Source organism: Mastomys coucha, unplaced genomic scaffold (genome assembly GCF_008632895.1).
Source record: "Mastomys coucha isolate ucsf_1 unplaced genomic scaffold, UCSF_Mcou_1 pScaffold21, whole genome shotgun sequence".
Classification (NCBI taxonomy): Eukaryota; Metazoa; Chordata; class Mammalia; order Rodentia; family Muridae; genus Mastomys; species Mastomys coucha.
The window spans coordinates 29073431-29091518 of record NW_022196904.1 but is presented as its reverse complement, the minus strand read 5'-3'; the positions used below and the strand labels follow the sequence as shown (position 1 = coordinate 29091518).

Sequence of the window (18088 nt, the reverse complement as noted above, 5' to 3'; positions counted from 1 at the left end):
GCTGACCATTTCCAGGAGGGTCCAAACAAGGTACCTTGGCTAAGAGCTCACAATACGCATTTGGAGAACCAAAGACCTTAAGATCTCTGTTCCACTGAGGTCCACATGCCCTGAAGTCCACCTACTTTAAGTTCTGCCTGTCTTGATGTCTACCTGTCACCCAGGTCCACCTACTCCCTAGGGCCACTTGTCTTACCAGGTCTACCTCCTCTAGGGTCCATCTTTCTCGAGGTCCATCTGAGCTGTCACTAGTGTCAGCATAGGAGGAAAATCATGGAAGGTGGCATAATGGATGGAAAAGGCATGAGCTTGGGAGATGGGAGTATTTTTAAGTCTTGGTTATTTCATTGCTTAGAACTGGTGTGTGGAGATGCATTTTCTACCACTGGGCTTTCAGATCCTCCTCTAGGTGATGCTGGCCAGCATCCCTCACCTAGCCAGAATGAGAGTGTAGATACAATGTGTTAATGTCTAATACCAGGTGGCCCTGTGACATAGAAGAAGGCCTGGATTCTGGGAAGTAGTCCTTCATACACTCTTGCCTGCTTCTTCTGGTTTAGAGCAGGTTTCCAAACTTTCAGCAACTTTGAATGGGATGCACTGTTGCAAGACTTGAAGCTTCCTCCCTCAGATACAGCCAGGTGTATAGTGGTGAGCCTAGCACATGGGAGGATTCAGGGACACAAAGTAACCAAGCCTTGGAGGAGCCAGATCCTCACCACCAGCTGCACTGACCCTTTCCAGGAGGCTGCTCAGCTTCCCACGTGCTGTCTCCTTACATCCTCCTCAGCTTCCCACCTCCTGTCTCCTTACATCCTCCTCCGCTTCCCACTTCCTGTCTCCTTACATCCTCCTCCGCTTCCCACTTCCTGTCTCCTTACATCCTCCTCCGCTTCCCACTTCCTGTCTCCTTACATCCTGCTCAGCTTCCCACTTCCTGTCTCCCTGTTGAGCCATCTCTGTAGCTCCATCCTGTCTTTGGTCTGCAGAAACTAACAGAATTGTTGACTATCAACCTGGCAAGTTGTCTTGTTCTTTTGGCTTCTTGGGTCTTTCTACAGCCTCGATGTAGCTGTCGGCCAGAATAGGCATTTCAGGCCTTGCTGGGAATTAGACAAGAGAATAATACCTGGCCTGCTGGAGCTGACACTCACTTCAGCTTGCCTGACCTCTGGTGTGTCCCAAGGAGCCTCACACCAGCACATATTAGAGACCAAGCAGGGAGGCAGCCATTTTTATCATGGTTCATGTGACCTTTGGTCTTCATAGACTTGGTGAAGCTCAGCTTTGTGTGCAAGCAGGACATTTCCAGCGAGGACTGACATGTGAGATGGTGACTGGGGACGGGCAGTGTCACCCACCCTTAGTATAGGCCACACCTTCCAATGGACTGGAAGCAGGGAATAAAAGAAGTCAGAGGAAGACAGCTTATGTGCATTTACAGCGTTCTTTCTTGAATTCATGTGGCTGCTACTATTAGACTCCAGCTCTTTCATCCTTTCAACTTGGACTCAACAGCACTGACTCTCCAGGGAGCTTCCAGGTTCTCAGTGCCAGACAAGGACTGCCAAGACTTCCAGCTTCTTTGACTGGAAAGCTACCGGGCTCTTAGTCCCTTTGGGAGTGTGCATGACCACTGCTGGATTACTAGCCCTTATCATGGAACCAAGCCAACAAACTCCATTTCACAAGAGGTATATGTATTCTAATGGTTCTGTCCCTCTAGAATATCTTACCTATAACAGGATCCTTTCCCTGACCTGTGTCCCTGGGAAAAAGTCGTCTTTGCCCTGCCTTGCTATTCCCACCCACCGAGGCTAGAAACTTTGAAGTCTGTTCATGGAAGCCAGCTGAAGGGAATTTCTGCAAGCGCAGGCAGGTTCCACGTGCTTCTATTCTGTAAGCTCTGCTCACCTTTGAAAGTGGAGCTTCTTAAAGCCAACCCTTGGGGGAACGTGGCCTTGACTTCTCCACCGTTTATGTGCAATGAGAACACTAAAAGGCAACTCAGTCTGCAGGTCTAGGCAGATGTAATTAGGATAATTGTCCCATGTTCCCATGCTCCTCTTCTTGAAAGCTCAGAGCACTCTGCGAGCATTATCCAATTAATTCTGGAAATAGATGGGTGAGAGAGGTGGGGACAGGCCTGTCTGCTCCATTCATGGCCGGGCCACCACAGCACTGACAGGTTAAGTGACTAGCCTAAGGTCCCACAGAGTTGAGAACTGAGCCCTGTCCACAGCTCTGTGGATCAGCATCCTCACTGAAGCCTCGACCACAGCCAGAGCTCTGAAGTGCAGGGACAAAGGCTTTGTATGAGTGGCAGAAATGTCCCTTCCATCTACATGTCAGTTTCCAACTGCCACCCACGCACCCTTAGCCTGCTCCTGGGACTCTCTCTCTGTCTGGGCCTGGCTTGCTGGAGACAGGGGTTTGGAGACAGTTGAAGGGACTGATTAGTTACTGCAGCTGAGAAGCAAGGGTGACCCAGACAGCTAACCAAGGCAGATACACTTTATGGTTTGCAAAGCAAATTAACTATGAAGAATTACCTCCTTTTTTGAGAAACAATCAACAGAGTCATAATTGTTTAAGTAGCTCTCTTGATGGTGTGGTTTTATGAGCTGGGCTCTGCTGAATTACAAACATCTTAGCCCATTTGGCAGACAAGCAGTGAGATCCTTAGATGCTTTGACCCCAAGTGCCAGGATAGAAATGGCTTGTGAGAACTACAGAAGTTCTGTAGGGTCTGTGAGGGTCCATGCAGGAGGTGGGGTGGGGGTAGGGCGCTCCCACTGATGGCTAGAAGATGCTCTAAGGAATTCTGGGGTCATGTTTGACAAAGGTAAGAAACTCTGATTATAGGTTGCAGGGTCTCTGGAGTGTGCTGGGAACATTGCTAAGGAGGATAGGAGGCCTGGTGATGTCTTATAGAGATCCCAGGATGCGTTGTTCCTAGAATGCATTGGACAGCAGCTTTGCTGGAAGATTCTTTCCACTTTAGACTAGACATAGGGTCTAGTTGGAAAGATGAGAGCACAGGCTTCCCTGGGAACTGTGAGAGAATTCTTCCACATCCAAGCCCCAGGAAAAGAGTCCTTAGGGGATACAGTTGATCAGCCAGAAGGAGCCAAGGATCAGCCCCCATAGGCTACATGTAAATTCACTCACACCTCTTGAGATATAGGTGACAGCCGCTGGACCTGTGGCAACAAGACAAAATGGAACAAGAACTCACAGTGCTCCAGTCCTTCCTCTTCTACCATTTGCTGTCTTGGGAGAGGCCAGGTATTATTCTTCAAGTCCTACCACAGTGAATGTATTAACATGTGAGTTCCAGAGGAGTCCAGGAAATGTGAATAGACAGTGGAGATGGAAGTTGGGGCTAAGGGAGGCTGAGGATATAGGAAGACTCCCTGAAGAAGGGGCAGCTTGGGGTAAGCCTGAAGGGGATTAATTGCCTGTGAAGATTTGTGTCCATGTGCAAGCATACATGTTCATGTATGTACATGTATGCAAGTGCATATGTGTATATGTGAAACTGTGTAGCTGTGTATGTTTAGATGGTGTGTGTATATGTGCATGCATGTGTGTGCAAGTAGGAGGGGTGGACAGTGTTCTGGGCATAGGGAATAGCGAGCTAGCGCCCACCCCTCTCTATAAGAAGAACAGGGAGAAACAGTGAAAGGGGGGTGAGGGGCTGGAGTGATGTGTGAAAAGGACTTTTCAAGCCCCTTTTCTGTGATTTGAATCACCAAAATTAGCTCCACCCAAACTTTCCTTAAGGGGATGTTCAAAGGAGAGTATGAAAAATTGTAACAGAGACACACGTAGGAGTGTTAAAATCCAAATGGCTATCTGAGTCTCTATTAGCTTTCTCACTGCTGTGACCAAGTACCTCATAAAGTAGCTAAGGGAACAAGAATTTAGGGTCACAGTTTGAGGGTACCGTCCACCATGGTGAGGAAGGCTGGGTGGGGTTCATGGTGGCGGTGGGTGCTCCAAGGTGTGTGAGGCTGCCTGCTCACATCTCAGTGTGTCAGGAAATCAGAGGCAGAAACAAACTGGAGCCAGAAGTAGGGCTGGACTTGGGATCAAGGCCTGCCCATGGCCTGACCACTCACTCTTTGCCCTGAGTCCCCATGTTCTACAGCTTCAATAACCTCTCCGAACAATGCCACTGGCAGGAACCAGATGTTCAAACACATTCAAACTGTGACATCCGCCTCACTAGTCCTTGGTGGCTGAAGCTGGGCCTAGAACTCAGAGTCCTGAGAACTGTGGATGAAGGGACTCACCCACAGCTGGAGTTCTCCTGACTTGAGGCTCAAACCCAAGGAACAGCATAGGCTGGCACGGAGAAGGTGCCTGACAGTAGCCTTCAGCCCACCAGTTCCTTCCAGCTTCCCGGTGTTCAGATTTGTATCTTACCTCTGCTTGGGCAGCTGGGTGGGATTCTCATGTTCATTCTGGTCCCGTAGCAGGAAAGGAGAGTGGGGAGAAGAGAGATGAGATGAAAAGAGAGGAGAGCTGATGTATAGGGGTCCTCAAGTATCCTGAGGTCCTGTCCTCTGGACTCCTCTGACATGTTCTTCCAAAGGCACAGTTCATACCTTTCAGAGACTCCCAGGATATCAGTTTGCTTCTCTGTTGCTGTGATTAAAATACTGACCAAAAGCAACACAGGGAGGAAAGGGTTTATATGGCTTGGAGGTTTCAGTCCATCATTCAGGGCAGGAAACTGGAGGCAGGGGCTGAAGCAGAGACCATTGAGGAGACATTTTCTCAGTTGGCAGCTCATCTTTCCAGATAACTCTAGCTTGTGCCAAGTTGATATGAAACTGAGCCAGGACAGTCAGTAACATATGAAGACCAAGAGTTTATTTTTCACATGCTAACACCCTCAATTTCCCCACCTTCAGGTTGGTTTTGGTTGGCTTGGTGGTGTCTGGGGTCCCCTAACCATGCACTTCTCACAAAGGCCTGAGTTCTAGGGCTAGTCCTTCAAGATGAGACCATGACCTCCTGCTGAATTCCCACGATCTGTGAGCACTGGGAAAGCATGTGAGAAGGCCCCAGAAACAGCCCTCACTGGCCGCCTTCCTTCTAGGGAGGAATAGGTAGCCCGGTCCTCCCTCCCACCCTGTGATTATACAATAGATTTAAAGTCTCTGGTATCCACAAATCTACATCAAAATATATTCTCTAGCCGTAGGGAACTTCTCAGAATTGTTAACCTTCTCCCCAGGTATTAGAGGTAGCACACTGTGAGATTAGATGTATATTTTCTTCAAGATACACCACCCATCGAGGGGTTCATATTTACATCTTTTGTTGATATTTTTTTATAGATTAAAAGCGCCTCTTTGCTAGGTGATAATTCTGCTAAGTACTGTAATTTGCTGCCATTAATATTTGTCTGAGTCCTAGTTTGCAAAATATATTTGAAACCACGCTAGAAAGTCGCATAATTGCTTCTTTGCGAGCCGGGGAAATGAGTAGCTTCTTAGCCAGCCTTTATCCTGTTAACCTCAGAGGGGAGGGGTGTTTGCTGGAGTCCTGAGAGCAGAGGCTGAGAACATTATCCAGGAGTTCCAGGGCTGTCTGGGGCTGTGATGTAGCCTGGCGAGGCCATCAGCTGGTGGCTTCTGGCCTTTGCTGTGTATTACAGTTCCAGCCCCTCCTCTGCCCAAGGACCACAGTAAGCTCTGAGCACACCCCCACCCCTACCCAGGCCTTGAGCTCTGGGGAATCACTGGTCAGCCCATGGGAGCATCTTCCTGGACCTATCTCAGTTTCACATGGAACATGAAGACACTATCGTCTTGATGGGTCTCCACAGAAGGGGAGTGTGAGAGGCCCTTGCCCAAGTGTCAAATGTCCCTGTACCCAATGGGAATGTGGGAATGCTTTTTGCCTGTAGCATGGCCTAGCCTGGATACCCTGGAATAGAGGGGGCTGAACATCCCAGACATTAGAGGACTGGGTGGGAGGTACCAAGCAAAGGCTCTTATGTCAGCTTCAGTGGTCACTCAGGTATGGGCTGAGGTCCTGGGTGACCAGCCTCTTGAATTCTAATATAGTTAGTGACCCTAGTCTGTGTTTCCTCTCAATTCAAGCCATTTTCCAGGCCTTCTTCTGAGTAGGTGAATAACTTGTCTCAGTACCTGACTGGAAACCCACATTATTGTTCACAACTGTGTGCCAATTAGCCCTGGAGTCTGCTGGCCCGAGGCTGCATCCAGAGAGGACATCCACCAAGTACCAGCTTTATGGAAGTTCTGAGGTTCTCTGTATCCTGAGGTGGTAGCCACTCCTGGCATCTCCAGTTAAAAGTGCTATACAAGGGCTTCTCTGACTTCTTCAGAAGGTGTTTCAATGGGTAAGCTAGGATCCTACAGAGTGGTTCTGAGCTCTCACTCACAGCCAAGCCATAGAATGGAACTAGTGGTAGCTGTTACATTTGAATAGAAAAGTCCACATAGGTTCATGTTCTGAGCACTTGGTTAGCACCACTTTGGAGTGTTTTGGGAGCTATGGCCTTGTTGGTATAAAAAAGTCACCATTGTCAGTCCTCTGAGAGAGATATCCCTGGCTGGCCTCTAGCTCCTGTTACTCACACTGCATCCTGGTCTGCTGTGACATGAACAGTCTCAATACATACTTCCAGCAACACGCACTAAGCTCTCTGCTGTATCGTCCCTGCCATGATGGACTGAAAAAAACCAGGAGCCGAAATATATCTTTCCTCCTTCATGATTTTCACTGTCAGGGACTATGGACATCCTTGACTCACATGTAATAGTATAGTGGCCTGGTAAAAGCTGTTTGATGATATTGTTGTTGGTACATTTATGCTGAGTGTGGGGATTCACGAGTATAGATGTGTGCACAGGAGCCTGTGTGGGTGTGGCTTCACTGTATGCACCCCATGGATGTACTAATGCAGATGTGCATGTTTATGGGCACAGTGCTTGTCCGTGTCTGCGTAAGAGTCGTGATCTACTCTCCCACCTCCTCAGGATGCCACCTGCCCACTCTGCCTTGTTCCGATCCTGTCCTTCCAGCTATTCTGCCCTGCTCTTGCTGTAGCCTGCTTGTGTCCCCTGTCTCCCAACCTTTTAAGCTCCACCTCCTACTCCTTGGGCTCCTTCCACTGCTCCACCACTGTAGCTCCGTTCAGGTTTGCACCCGTGTCTTCTTGGCTTCCTCTTAGCTGGCAGACTCCAGGGACACATCTGTGCAGACAGAGATATCACTTTCTCTGGACTCATATCTCCCAAACATACCCTACCCCTGTGCCCCACGGGTTCTCTCCGTGCCTGGTGGCCAAAGGCAGTGTACTTCACTTACTTGGGCAGAGCCCACTATGATCCACAACACCCTGTTGCTGTGATCCTCAATTCCATTAGTAAGATCCTGGAAGGCTGTGTGGGACCACAGCCAGACACAGAGTCATTGGATGCCTGCCTGGATCTATAGGATATTGTGATCTATAGGATATTGTTGTGTCAGAGAAGTGAAGGGTTGGATGGGTAACTTCAGGTTGAACTAGACACTTGACTCTAGGCATACATGGGTGACTGTTTAGCCTATGAGAGTGGGCATGTGTGTGAGTGCAGACGTGTGTAGCCTGGGTCCACCCTGGCACAGTATGGTAAAGCAGACTGGCCACAGGGTGTAACCCCTTTGAGGTGGTTGCATAGAAAGTTGTCTCTACATGACCTGGTCCTCTGAGCCTGCTCAAAGTTCCTTTCTGATCCTTATTCTTGATAGACAAGTCTAGTCTCCAGCCCACAACTTCTTTCCGGTCACTAGAGGTCTGGTTTCTTCCACTATTGGTGAAAGGTTGTTTACTATTGTTCACATTAGTGGTGATGTGAAGAGCCCCCACCCATGTTCCAACCCCTGAGAACTGAACTTCTTTATCGTGCCTTTCCCTTATCATTGGATTATAGCCCCTAAGCGTGTCCCCCACCCCCGAATAAACCTCTTCCCTTAAGTGGCTTTTGTCGTGCATTTTGTAACACAGTGGCCATGGTGCCTCATGTTGGGAAATGGCGCCCTGGAGTCTGAATCCCCGTTACAGACATTTAGCTAAAGCACGTGGCCTTTCTGGAGCTGTAAGGGAACGGAAGCGGGGCACTGTGGCAATTTCTGTAGTGTTAAAGGCATCTGTAGGGGAGGCCTAACTAATCCCCAGTGCTGTAAGGCACCCTCAGGTCAGGAACTGACAAGCCTTCAAGGGAAGCCATGACTCAGAGCAGGCTCAGTGGGAGGTGGCAGCTCCTGAGGGTGGGAACCAGTGTGAAGGCAGGGTGGGGAGAGCTAGGGCTACAGAGAGGCTCAGGAGGGAGAAGGAGGTGTCTCCTGTCACCTGGCCTAGCTCTGCTGTCTGTGCTGGCTGGGTAAGCCCATCCCCTTCCTTCAGTGAGGACAAGCATTTGGGCACATAATAACCTCGATATTTCTGGAGAGGAGAGACACAGGCTGTCTTTACTTCCTCCAAATCAGTCTGAGCTTCAGGCTGTGCCAACAGTTGGGTTTCCTCTCTGGGGTTAGATGCTAGGAAATGTGTGTGTCTGGGTGTCCTGGGTATAGATATGACTCTGGCCACCTGGCTGAATAGTTCACTTTCTGAGGCTCCTCTCTCAGGTCAGGTTGACCTCTCTCAGGTCTCTGCCACATTTGCAGCTAGACACTCTGTCCATGCCCTAGGAATCTAAGCCTGACTGTGTCCTTGGATTCTTTCTGCTTGCCTGCTTTCCTTCCCTTCCTTCCTTCCTTCCTTCCTTCCTTCCTTCCTTCCTTCCTTCCTTCCTCCCTCCCTCCTTTCCTTCCTTTCTTCCTTCCTTCCCTTTCCTTCCTTCCTTCCTTCCTTCCTTCCTCCCTCCCTCCTTTCCTTCCTTCCTTCCCTTTCCTTCCTTTCTTCCTTCCTTCCTTCCTTCCTTCCTTCCTTCCTTCCTTCCTTCCTTCCTCCTTCCCTCCCTCCTTTCCTTCCTTCCTTCCTTCCTTCCTTCCTTCCTTCCTTCCTTCCTCCTTCCCTCCTTTCCTTCCTTTCTTCCCTTCCCTTCCTTCCTTCCTTCCTTCCTTCCTTCCTTCCTTTCTTCCTTCCTCCTTCCCTTCTTTTCTTCCTTCCTTCCTCCTTCCCTTCCTTCCTTCTTTCCTTCTTTTCTTCCTCTTCCCCCTACCTCTATCCCTTCTTGTCTCTTGTTTGTTTTTGAGTTCAGGCCCTCTCATGTAGCCCAGAATGCCTAGAACCCACGATAGTTTCTCAGTTTCCTAAGTGCCAGGGTTACAGGTGAGTGCCACCACACTTCAAAGAGTTTGAGACAGCAAAGCTGGAATGACTAGGCTTTATGTGGGCTGAGTCTTTGGCCATAGGGACAGGAAATAAAGAGTTGCTCTTCCCAAGTAGACTCCAAAGATCCTTCAATCCAATTGCAAAAACTCATCACAGTCTCTAAGGGTGTATACAAGTCCCATCTCACAGATGAAAACGTTTTTGGGAGAAGGCATGGCCAGGATAACTGCGTCTGGAGGTCCTCACATGGGTGTTTTTACTTAAGCCTTGTAGATGCTAGGCAGAAGATAAAGAGGTTGATATGAAGGAAAAGTCTCCACGGTCCATAGACAAATGTATATTGTTAAGGGCAGCAACTGAGGCCCAAGCCAAGGGAAAAAATTCACTCTGATACATTTGAGGTTTAACTTACCCGAGATTTCAGATTAGGTCCATTAAAATTGGGGGCTCACAGCTCATTCTCCATGAACCCCAACCATTAGGATACTCCTTAAAGGTTTACTCCCTTCCAACAGCACTATAGCCTTCAAGGCATGGAAGTGATGCTACAGTCTCACTTGGCCTCGTGATGGTCTGTCTGGAAGTCTAGATTCATACCCAAAGGCAAGTAGGACAGTCAGCACACAGCCAAACTCACAGTAGAAGTGGCAGATTCAGCCCGTTGAGGGCTTGTGGCTAAGTGGGAGGCAAAATAGCATCCAGGGACCCATTGGCATCCCTTCCCTAGGGAATGCGGGAGGGGTGAGGCTGCCAGAATATGAACAAAACACTGTTATCTTTTGCAAAGCCGCAACCATCCTTGGACCAAGCTAATGACCCTCTGTGCCTTAGTGTATCAGTAAGCTTTCCAATGCTGTGACAAAATCCCTGGAGGAGTCACATTAGAGAGAGAGAAAAGGTTGACTTTGGGTCATAGCGTCAGAGGTTTTGGTCCATCACCGCTAGGCTTTACTGCCTTTGGCTCTGTGGTGACAAGAACCTCATGGGGAGGAACACACAGTGAAGGCTTCTCACTGCATGTGGTGTCTACGATGCAGTTATGGTCTTCTGTCCATCCCGGATAGAATCTCTGAATGCCAGCTTTATTTATTTGGTCTATCAACTTTCTTCCACTGCTTTCTTTCCTTGAATGGTCCTACCTGATCCCATAGTTTTCAAACTCATCGTATCTGCAAACTTGTGTCATGATGTGAGCTTTGTGCATGTCAGTGTCAAGCAGCAGTGACCAAGTACTCCTTGTCAGTGCTTCTGTGGGTTGACTCCAAGTGCCTCATGCTGTAGCCCAACTTGTGAGAACCATCTTTTTGTGGCATCTATTAGGCAGTGTCATCTGGTCTGATATCACTGTGTCAAAATACTTGAGAGACGTACTCAAGACAAAGTTCTACCCTCCTCCATGGCTTTCAGCTTTAGACTCCAGGCACCTTGGCATGTCCGACTGATCACTTTGAAGGACTATGTATTCCTTGTTCAGGACTATGCATTTTTCAAAGCAGCTGTGCCTCTTTGAGACTCAGTATTCCTAGAAATCAAATGAGCAGACTGAGTCAGGGAGCTCCTGATTTGGTAGCGGGTAGGGGACAGTGATTCTATCACTGTTGGCATTTGTCCTTTGCACCTTGGATTTCTTTTAAAAATATATATGAAAGGGACTCCTGTGTGTCCCAGGCTAACCTGAAACTTGTGATGGCCTCCTTCTGGCTCTGGCATGCTGGAATTATAGTTATGATGCCCCATGCTGAGCACCCCTCTGCCTCCTGTACATTGGGATTACAGGAATGCCCCTCCCCCCATGATGAGCACCTCTCCCTCTATGCACTAAGTGATGCTTGTGGCCATGCTTACCTAGGCCAGGTTTGGGGTGTGTGTGCTAGAACCTTATCCTGACTCTCTCTAGCACATAACCCTTGACTTCCCCTGAGATCTCTTGGACTCTGCTGGGGATGCAAGTTGATTGGATAGAGAGAGGCAAATCTGACAGTGGATGGAAGGGAGGACCCTCACCGCTCTATGACTCAACGCCTCCCAAGGCCATCTTTGGGTTCAGAGGCAGCACCTGTGTGGGGCTGACAGTTCCATTGCTGCAGAGATGAGGAATTCTGTGGTCATTCTCTTGGAGACAGGTGAGATGGAGGGTTACCGTGTCCCAGGCAGGCCACCCCTCAGCTCAAAACAACATCCCTGGGGCCTGCACCCCTGAAACAAAAGCCTGGTCTGACTTCTCAGCCCTGGCACACATCTGTGTTATTAGCAATGCTAATACCATTCTGCAATGATAAATAATTAAACAATTATGGTCATGAATCAATAAGTTTAGCACATTTTTTTCATCAGCAAATTGTACTGTATAAACAAGAAATATAAATTACCAAGTCTAATTCCCTCCCCCTTAAAATTATAAGCATTTTATATCAAATAATTAAAAAAGTATTAGAATTCAATGTAGGATAGTTAGAACTTTAAAGAATTTTCTGTTTCTACCAAGCACCATTAAATTGTCAGTTTTATGTCTCTGAATCTGATTAACATTTTGAGATCTGGCCTCGGAAAGCTTTCTTTGTTAGCTCCCAGGGAAGCCCCTCTAGGTTCCTGTTTCTCTCCATCATCACAGACGGCGACTCTATTGGGCTCCAGCAATGGAGGCTACAACTGCCGGGTCCACCTGGATGAGTGCACAGGTTACAGAGCACGGTATGTGGGCTCACCCCACCTGCCCTTCACAACCTTTAGTTTGGCAGACTCTTGGCTCATTTACTTTTATGCTTATTTTTCTCATTTGCTTCTTAAAAATAAACTTTATATTTACAAGTTCTAAACAAACAATCTCTATAGTAACAGTGGGTTATAGTCCCCAGGACCCCATCCTGTTCTGTATGATGGTGGTCTTTTCTCTTCAGCTCTATCCAGCTTGGTATAGTTTCTACTGTCATGGCTAAGGGTACTCATGATTATGTCAGAGGCCAAGTAATCTTTCTTATCCTTGGCCTCTGTCTTTCACTTTTGTCATCTGCTCAATCATCTAGGCCACTGAGTTTGCAAACTTAATTTAATGGTTAGAATCCTGTGTCTCTCATACCCTAAGTGTGTAATTGTCAAAGTCACCGTTGTAGTGGATTTTGTTCATTAACTTGATTGGATTGAGAAGCATCTAGAAGATTTGGAAAGCATACATCTGAAGGTGTTTTCAGAGGGAATTCACTAAGAAAGGTAGACCCGCCCTAAACATGTGTAGCACCAGCCAATAGACTGTGGCTCTACATGGAACAAAAGCAGACCAGAAGAAAGCCAGCTAACTCAGATCTTCTCTTCTTTTCTTCCCAGATGCCCAACACTACTCTGCCACGTCTTCTATGGTAGACTGAAGTCATGAGCTCAATTTTCTGTTTTGTTTTGTTTTTCTCTCAGATGTTCTATCATAGCAATGGGAAAGGAAGCAGTAATAAAGTTCAGAATCACAGGATTCTTTATCGGCAAGACCCCAAGCGCAAGAGGAAGAAGTGGTTACATGAGAAGTCAAGGTCCCACCAAGCTGGCTTGCTATCATTTGCCACCAACAGCTTGTTGGGTTTGTGGCCACCTCTGGATCGAACAGTGCCTGCTTTCCCGGTAGTCCCACTGCCTCTGAAGCAGACCTCTCCGTTCCTCTGCCACACCTGCCCCCTGTTCAGAGCTGAGGCCCAGGTGCTAGTTGTCCTTCATTCTTTTGGTTGGTATAGTTGCTACTAAAAGGACAACCAAACAACACCAAAACTGAAGTGCTAAAACAGATTTCTGACTTCACCCATTCTGTTTCAGCTGCCCAGAGCCTCTTGTTAGGGGGCAGCAATTAGATTGAGCTAAGTATTGGCTGCTACCTCTTCCACACCAGAGAAGGAAGGAAACCATCCATGAGGACACAGTCCCTGAACACTGGGAATTGTCCAGCCACTTCCCTTCCTTTACTTCATGATCCATGCCCAAGTACCCACACCGCTTCTACTCTCTCAGCCCTCCAGATGCCAGGCTGCCATACACACCAGTTCCTCCCCCCAGGCCACAGCTCCCAGCTGGACTTTCTGCTTCCAGAATTTTAAATGCACTTTCAACAGCTGAAGAATGAGTTTTTGCTCTCAGTTCTCACAGATCTGATGAGATAGCATCATTCCCAGCTTTACCATACTCAATGACTCCATTGCCCTCAGGGTGAAGTCTGGGCTCCTCAACTTGATGGTTTAGGTTAGGTATGTTGGGGTGCAGGGGTGAATTAGCACCAGCAAAAGACATGTAAGTGCTAGACAAAAGCTTTCAGGACATCCAGGGTGCATTGGCTGTTTTTCTCACTGCTGTTGTAGAGTGACCAGCAGAAACAACATAGAGGAGAATGGCTTTATTAGAGCTCATGGGTCCATAAGGCTCTGTTCTTGGATGACTGACCCCAGGGACATGGACAGAACCTCACGGTGACAGAGCATGTAAAAGTGCTGGGTTCCCCCCCCCCCCACTTCTTGGAGAAACAGAGAAGAAGGAGAACAGAAGAGGCCAAGGCAAGGTGGGGCCCGAGGACAACTCCCCACCAGTCACCTATGTGACTAAGGGCCCACTTCCTATTTTCATTATCATACTATGAGTCCATCCAGGGATTGAGCCACTGATTAGCTCACAGCCCTCATGATCTAATTGTGCTTGAAAACACCATCCCAGACACATCCTAGGTGGCATCCACTAATGTCCCAAGTGTCTCACAATCCAATCACAGGTTAATCATGTCATCGTCTGAACAAAATCCTCAGCTCCAGAGCCCATGGACACACCTGCACACATAGCTCCAGAGCCCATGGACACACCTGGACATGTCTCTGAGCTGCAGACTCTAGAATTAGGGTGTTTCTGTTCCCTACAGGGCACTGTGTGGGTGCTGGATGAGTGTAAACTCAGACATGGCACCCAGTGAGCCTGAACATTTCTTTCCCACCAGGATCGCTCGCTCTGTCCTTCTCATTCCTGCTCACACCCTGGCACTTAGAGATATTTCAGGTCCTCCTCTATAACTACAACTTTTTGTGCCACTTGGTGGGTAAAACTTTGTCACTTGCTTTAAGCGTTTAATGACTGTCCAGGTTTGGGCTGACGATACCACATGGGCTCATGACCGGAGATTGCATGAAGAATGCATGCATGTGAGAGAGGGTGAGTCTCCAGAAGTGGCTGCAGATAACCAGGCAAGTGACATTGGACTGCACCTAGTCTAGCTTGGAGGCTTGGTGCTGGAGAGGCAAGGTTCCTAAAATTCTGCCCTCTAGGCACTAGCCATTATTCCCTGGTGTACTGTGTGTCCCTTATTAACCATTAAAGCACACCTCTTTTCACAGAATCAAGCCCCTAAGGAGGACAGCAGCCATCAGTTAAATAAGCTAACCTCTTAGTTAAAACAGACTGATCAGTCCTAGTTAAAAAAAAAAAAAAATCTGCTATGCAATCAACTGCCAACAGATCTTGCCTGGAGCCTGGCTTCTTGCCATATGTCAACACTATGTCAGGGACCAAGGGGAACACTGGGGGCACTGGGAGTGCTGAGGGTGTGTGGAGAATGTCTCACTCTGGGTCTCTGTAGGAATGCAGCACTGAAGGCCAGGGTTCAAGGGCAGGCAGCGTATTGGGGGGCACCACTCCAGTGAGTGGGAGCATGAAAGAGATGGAGGCAGTATACGGATGAAGAGTTGCATTGACCATCAGCATGGGCCACATGACCGATATTGTGGGATCTTCTAGGGAGTCCTGTAAAAAGAAAAGCTCAGTAAAGTACTCCTCTTTAGCCACCAGCTTTCTCCCTTGTTCACTAGAGACCTCAAGGATAGGAACTCCTCTCATATATACTGGTTGCCTATGTGTACCCTGTCAGAGGCCAATGGTGTGGGCCTGGGGGAGGGTGTCATGCTGCCCCTGGCTCAAGAATTCATGCAGGAGCGTGTGGGAGGGATTTCATGCAAGGATGAAGAGGAGAAACTGAAGCTCTTGGTGACCAAATGAAGCAGAGGACTAAAAGCACCTTCAGTATCTCCCACAGCACAGCCATGGGGCTGATGTCTTGGATTTTCAAGGATCAGAACATTCAAGACTCTGAGTGGACAAGAGAAACAACGGGGTCACAATACTGGGGGTATGCGGAGAATGTCTCACTCTGGATTTCTGTAGGAGTGCACAGGGTCCAAGGGCAGGTGGCTTATTGGGGATACCATTCTAGTGAGCCAGGGCAGGAAGGATATGTGTGTACACGTGCAGTGTGTACATGTTGTGTGTGCATAAAGTATGTGAGTGTATATATGATGTATATATAAAATATACATATGTATTGCGTCTCTCAGTCTCTTGGTGTGTATGGTGTATGTATGCAGTGTGTACACATGCATGTATCTACACGTGTATGTGTGTTTATAATACAAGTGCATAATATATGTGGATGTGTGTATACTGTATGTGTGCAGGGTGTATGTAATGTGTGTGTATGTATTCAGGTGTATAAGGTGTGGGTGCCTTCACAGGGTCTCATTATGTGGCTCAGATTAGCCTAGCACTTGAAATCCTCCTGACTCAGCTTCGTGAGTGCTGGCTGGGCTTCAGGCACACACATTGGGTTGAGCATCCTTTGAAGATGGCCCTGAGGAACTGTGGCCAAGGCCCATTGGGTTAGCCTCTGTGACTGGATCTGCTCCTTGGCCTCGCTGTGTCTTGCCTCGGTTTATCTCCATCTGTGGGTGGGAGTCTCTGATGCCAGTGCCAGCATGCTGGGGCTCCAGATTTTGCTTTCTTCCGTGGCTCTTAGCAACATGCTTCTTGCATTCTGCTCACTCTGTCTCACATTTCACACTTCTTTAGGCTGAGAGATCCATCCATCCATCTAGTGCAAACGCTTCTGACAAGGCTGGGGTGGAGGGGACCCTTGCTGGGCTCAGTGATGGCTTTCTGGGGCTGGGTGCTCACACAGGGCCAGGACAACTACACTTACCTGTGTCTCCTTCCTGGCTTTGTGAGCCTCTTTCAGAGCTAGTCAATGTCCTGACTGATTTTCCTACTTTGAATTCTCTCTGAGCATCCCCTGGGGGTGGTTGTGCCCCTCTCTTTTCCCTTACTGCCCAGTCACCACCCGAGTCACCCCCAAATCTCCAAACACACCTGACTTATTCTGCATGGAAAATTTCCTTGTAAAGTTTTCTCTTCCACCTTCTTAAAGTCTCAAGTCCCCTAAAAATAACACTCTGATATCTTGATCTATATTTATATTGATTTGTTTTTAAATTTTGTCCAGGTTTTATATTTTTTATTTTATTTTATTATTTTTAGTTTCTTCTTCAGTCCTGAATTAATCTTAACCCTAGATTCTGTTGTGTGTGTACCTGCATCTCTATTTCTCTATCTATATTTTATTTGAGGTCTATAATAGCATTCAGAATTAGCTCATGAAACTGGATTACACAAAGCCAGCAGGTTTAAAAATACTCCAAAGATGTTGCTTTCATGCCTCAAATCCTTGAAAAGCCAAATGCATTCACTTCTGAAACCAAGTCTTGGGTTTTGCTGGAAAAAAAAATAAGAAAAGTGTTTAATAGCACATATGGCATAATTTTATTTGACATCTGTTTTGTAACAAACAATATTTAGCTCACTTATTTGCTGAATGATACAGTACACAGTGCAAACAAAAAGTCCAATGAACAGTTTTTACCGAGTTTGTAATATATCAATATTTATTGCAAAAGAATGCAAAACTTAAACATTTAAGTGTGTTATTGATTGTAATATGCAAAACATTGATTACTGTATGTTACTATTGCAAAAAAAAAATGTCTTCCATGCCAGCTAGGGTATGAAAATGAGGTATATTTTAGCAAAAGATGCTTCCCTGTTCCCCTTGGTGACATTTAGTCTTAGTCCTGTTCCCCCTTGTTTGTGCCATCCAATTGAAGACAGCTGTCAATATATTTAGGATGCTTCCTGCTCATAACAGCAAAAAAAAAATGGTGAAGCTATTGGCTTAATTGCGAAGAGTGATTGATTTTAATGGAAACAACATTTAAGAACTCTGAACGCGCTTTGTGTTGGCAGTGCTGATAGAATGCACTAATGAACTGAAGCCTTTCGCAGACGCAGGCATGCTCTCAGTAAGGATCATCAAAGGACAGCAGTGGTAGGTGTCCTATGTTTTCCCTTTTATATTAAAGTTGAAATAAATCATTTGTTTCCATAATCGGACAACAGGATGGAAACACAAGCTCTAACCTGGTGATGAAAACAAATAGTACAGCTTTGGTCTCAGAGCCACGGGTGCCACAGGCACAGGACACCCACGCTTTTGTACAGCTTTGGTCTCGGAGCCACGGGTGCCACAGGCACAGGACACCCACGCTTTTGTACGGCTTTGGTCTCGGAGCCACGGGTGCCACAGGCACAGGGCACCCACGCTTTTGTACGGCTTTGGTCTCGGAGCCACGGGTGCCACAGGCACAGGGCACCCACGCTTTTGTTATGGCTGTTATCATCAGAAGAGCAACCTAGAAAATAGTATCTCCAGAGATGACTTTTCAGGTGGCCGGTGGAGGTGACAGGGCTCCCTGCTCTGTTTAGGCTCTGGGCTCAAACAGCTTAGTAGGCTTCTTTTTTTTTTTTTTTCCAGTCCACACCAGCAAAGTAACAACTAGCCACTGATACGGTTTGGCTCGACTAGAGGGTCTTTGGGTGAACTAAGAGCCCTCGAAACAAAGGGAGAGAGAAACACCCTGGACCAGTTTGTCCTAGCAGCTCTTCTGAATT

General features: G+C 47.5%; 1 long non-coding RNA gene across 1 annotated transcript; it reads left to right on the top strand.

The window, feature by feature from the left end:
• Positions 1-945: 945 nt before the first annotated feature.
• LOC116100473 lies at positions 946-13054 on the top strand. Its single transcript, XR_004122595.1, has 2 exons — positions 946-1694; positions 12710-13054. It is a non-coding gene; the product is annotated as an uncharacterized LOC116100473 (long non-coding RNA).
• The last annotated feature ends 5034 nt before the right edge of the window (positions 13055-18088 follow it).